This window comes from Carlito syrichta, unplaced genomic scaffold, assembly GCF_000164805.1.
Source record: "Carlito syrichta isolate Samal-C Ts95f unplaced genomic scaffold, Tarsius_syrichta-2.0.1 Scaffold118701, whole genome shotgun sequence".
NCBI lineage: Eukaryota > Metazoa > Chordata > Mammalia > Primates > Tarsiidae > Carlito > Carlito syrichta.
Window position 1 is genome coordinate 14391 of NW_007062797.1, and position 4730 is coordinate 19120.

The following is a 4730-nucleotide window of genomic DNA, read 5'->3' on the forward strand; positions in this document are numbered from 1 at the left end:
CGCGCTGTGAGGCCGGCTGTGACTTGTTGTTGTTATATACCAAACAACAAAATCACTAGTCTTCCACACAGCACCAGACCACAGTCACGCTGGTCTTCTCCATCACCCTCTCTGTCCACGTTTGAGACCCCGTCTGGCCCTTTCCCTCCCCCGGGCCAACCTGTGACATCTGGTCTTCCCGGATGTCCCCTGCTTTCCCACTTCCCGGTTCTCCAGGAGAGAGGCAGGGTCTGATCTCTGAGGGCCCGACTCCCACCCAAGTACGCGAAGACCAAGGGGCTTGGAGTTGGGCTGGTGTGGGGTCGGCTAACAGCTTCAGCCTCGGGCTAGTTGTCTCCTGGTCTCTCCCGAGGTCTCTGATTCCCCAAATATCCCCTGGTATGATACGCCCACGCTCTAGGGCTGAAGATGCCATGATAGAATGTACGCCAGACGCGTGGCACAGTCTGGAAAGGGCTCCCCCCCCCGCAATGGGACGTCTCACCTGTTGAGAATTGCAGACTTCTGGGTGTGCTTTGATCTCGCCTGTGTATCTGGAAAACCATTCGCTCAAAAATTCATTAAATGAGAGGCAAGTCTCCGGGAACGCAGGGCACTGAAGACCACCCTCCCCATCCCCCGCCCTCGCCCCCGCCCCGTTTTCTTCCCCAGAATCAGGGTAAAAGGGCTCTCCCGTTACCCGGGCAGCTGTCCGGGGTCCTGGCGACGAGAGCGAGCCCGCCGGGAGCTGTCCAGAGCCCGGTGCTGAAACAGATGGCGGGGCCCCTAGGACCCCGGGAGGCGCTGTCCGGAGCCCCGGGTGCTGAAACGGACCGTGGGGCTCGTCCAGGCCCCCGGGGCGCTGTCCACAGCCCAGTGCTGAAACGAATCGCGGAGCTCCTAAGACCCCTGGAGGCGCTGTCCGGAGTCTCGGTGCTGAAATAAAAGGCCACCTCTCCCCCGCCTCCGCGGGCGGCGGAGAGCTGTGCCCAGGGCTTGGGGACAAGGAAACTTGATTTGTCCCCTTCCTTTCCCGGCTCCCCCATCCGCGTCATTCTCCCTTCCTCTGACTCTTAGGAAACCCCCACCCAATTTCTTTCTCCTCCTGTCTTCTTCTCAGGGAGCTTCAGAATGGCCAGGGAGAACACAGAGCTTGTGACTTGGATTCACACCTGCTCGTCCCCCCCCCCCGGCATGTCTCCACAACTTACCTCCCAGGCAGCCAGCCCGGTGAGTCTCCACGCTCCAGACCGTTCAGTTCTGTCATCCCTGTCCCCTTCTGGGAAAATGTCGTTGTGCTGACCTGCAAACCAGCCCCATTCTGGAGGGGGGGGGTCTCAGGTTCCCCCCTTCCCCCACGCAACCGTGGTCTTTCTCCTGTGCGCCTCACCTGCTTCCAGTCTTGCTGGCAGAGGCAGGTGTCCGGTGGCTGCCCAGGCGGGGACATGCGTTTTTATGGGCTCTGGGGAAGGCGGGGAGCCAGGAATACCGGGCGGGGTTTCACTAGCCAGCCAATGGGATTCCGCCTGGAAATGAAGCTCCAAAGATTACCTCATAGGTTGTGGCCTCAGCTTCAGAATAAAAGTCTAGCATCTGCCCAAAAATTGGATTCGGAGTTTTTTGGATAAGGAAGGAGTGCTCACTGTGGACCCCGGAGTCTCCCGATTCAGCCCAACCCCTCTTAGGCTCCTGAGCTTCCAGCTAGTTTAAGAGTCCTGGCTGGCCGGGCTCGGTGGCTCAGCCTGTCATCCCGCGCTTTGGGAGGCCGAGGTGAGTGAATCGCCTGAGCCCGCGGGTTCGAGATCCGCCTGAGCAACTTGGCAAGACCTCATCTCTACAATAAATAAAAAAACAGAATAAAATTAGTGGTAGCGAGCACCTGTAGTTCCAGCTCCTTGGAAGGCTGAGGCGGAAGGATCACTGGAGTCCAGCAGGTCGAGGCTGCGGTAGCCGGGAGTGTGCCACCGCACTCCAGTCTGGGCGACAGAGTGAAATTCCAACTCAAAAAAAAAAAAAAAAGAGTCCTGGCTGGTACCTGCTTCTCATTTCTAGTTTTTGCTACTCCCAGGGAGGAAGGAGACAGTGGGTAAACTGGATTGGGGGGATATAAGAGCCGTTGAGAATATGACAGCCCAGCTCTCCACAGGGAAACGGAAGTCTGCAGAAACGGAGAGCTCAGAAGAGTCCAGGGCAGAGGTGGGACTCAAACCTGAATCTTCAGATTCATAAAAGTCAGTTTACTGTAGTGCTTTACTGGGCAGGCTCTGAGCCAAAAAACGAACACACGGGGGTTCGAATCCAGATTGTCCTCCTTGCTCTGGGAGGTGGAGCACAGTCGAACCTCCCTGTGCCTCAGTTTCCTCCCCTGGGAAGTGATGATAATAACAGTCCCTCCTCAGAGCGTTGTGAGGAGGAATTAAATGATATGGCATGGATTGCATGTTGGAAGTAATCTAGGCAGGGGCTAGGGTGAGTCGGGTTAGGCACAACCCTTCAAGAGCAACATGTAGAGCCTCAAAAAACTCAGCAATCAAAGAATATTTCAACGCAACGTTTCAAGAAATCAAAATTTATGCAAGGATCCATGACGAACAGAATATCAATATTTGAAATAGAGAGAAGGTCAGCCTTAAAAAAAATTTAAATAATAATTATTATCATTTACACAATAGAGACATGGTCTTGCTATGTTGCCCAGGCTGGTCTCGATCTCCTGGGCTCAAGTGATCCTCCTGCCTCGGCCTCCCAAAGTACTGGGATGACAAGTGTGAGCCACCATGCCCAGCCAGGGTCAACCTTCTCGAATTTTTTTTTTCCTTCCTTAAACTCAATATGGCTTCACACTAAAAATCATGTCTGAATATGGTAAATTGCCCAATAATGTAGCTATTGTTGTTTTCTGAGATATTTCAGCTATTTATCAACTCAACAAACTTTTTGCTGTGATAGGCACCAGGGAAATGAGGGCACCTAACACGAATCCAGCAACCAGTCTTGCCTTTAGAGAGAGTAAAGACATGAAAGCAGCCCAGACATGGTGACTCATGCCTGTGATACCAGCCCTTTGGGAAGCTGAGACAGGAGAATCACTTGAGGCCGGGAGTTCGAGACCAGCCTGGGCAACATAGCGAGACCCTGTCTCTACAAAAATAAAAATTAGAAATAAAATAAAAAGAGGACTTGTGCCCTCTCCAGTCTGAAAGTCCCTGAGGGGCCTGGTCACTTCATAGAATCTGAGCTCACGCATGAGTTTCCTGCAGATGGAAGATGAAGAGCTTCCCGAACCAGGGAGTATATTTTCCCCAACAGGGAAGTATTGAGTCAGATTCTTGGAGAGGGAAAGTGGGTGCAGGGGGACATATGGAATTCTGGCACATAGTAGGTATGCAACAAATTCACCACCAACTGCACGCCTTGGGTGAGCTCATCTAAAAACACTCTGACTCTTCCACTCTGCCTCCCACTTGGAGGCTGGTTCTGGCTTCCCAGATCCAAAAAGGAGAAGAGAGGGCTTTTTGCAAGAGGAAGAGAAAAAAGATGGCTTCTTATTTTTGGAAAGCAGCCAGGAGATGGCGGGTTTATCTATTTGTTCTCTCTTATATTATTATTTGGCAGAGACCGGGTCTCATTTGCCCAGGCTGGTCTGGAACTCCTGGTCTCAAGTGATCCTCCCACCTCAGCCTCCCAAACCACTGTGATTATTACAGTGTTCCCTTCTTTTTAAAACCTTTTTATTTTGAACAACAAAAATCCAACCCATAAAAACGTTGCACAAATAGTGCAAATGAGAAGTGAACCCTCATCGCACCTGCACTCAGAGCCACCCACAATGTGTTAGCATCTTGTCATGTTTGCTGTATGTCTGCCGTTCCCCCTACACATGTACATCTCTGTCCCTGTCTCTCTTCCAATCATGTAAGTGGCAGACACACTGTTCTTTTATATCTTTTTTTTTTTTTTTTGAGTCGGAGTCTCACTCTGTCACCCAGGTTGGAATACAGTAGCACACTCCTAGCCACCCTAGTGTCAACCTGCTGGGCTCTGGCAATCCCTCCGCCTCAGTCTCCCGGGTAGTTGGAACTACAGGCACATGCTACTGCACATGGCTAGTTTTTTATTTTATTGTAGGGACGAGGTCTCGCCAACTTGCCCGGGCTGGTCTCGAACCCATGGGCTCAGGCAATTCACTCGCCTCAGCCTCCCAAGGTGCTGGGATGACAGGCTGAGCCACCGAGCCCAGCCTTGTCCTTTTACTTCTAAACCTTCCCACATGCAGCCAGACCAAGACAGTTTCCTACGTGACCATAATACAGTGATCACAACCAGGAAGTTGAAATTGTTACAACACTCATTTCTAGTCCATGATCCATATTGCAATTTTTCTTGTTGCCTTTTATAGTCCTTTAATGCCTTACAGGACAAAATAATAGCTGCTGTACTTGAAGGCTTTTTTTTCCCCCCAAGCAGGGGTCCAACCCAGGGCCATGCATTGTGTGTGTTCAACTGGTTCTGTAGTAATGAGATGACACTTAGACCTCAGGATCCTCCTCTCAAATCCTGAGACCTGGCTGGCTCAGTGTCTTCGGTGAGGGTGTGCGAGGTACACGGAGTTGGGCCCCCTTTGTACAATAAGAGTTTGTTTAGCCGGGCTCGGTGGCTCAGCCTGTCACCCCACACCTTTGGGAGGCTGAGGTGAGTGGATGGCCTGAGCCCGCGGGTTCGAGACCCGCCTGGGCAGCGAGACCTCATCT

The 4730-nt window shown here is 52.1% G+C and overlaps 1 pseudogene; it reads right to left on the minus strand.

The window, feature by feature from the left end:
- Nucleotides 1-675: 675 nt before the first annotated feature.
- LOC103249295 lies at nt 676-1299 on the minus strand (annotated as a pseudogene).
- Between the last annotated feature and the right edge of the window lie 3431 nt (nt 1300-4730).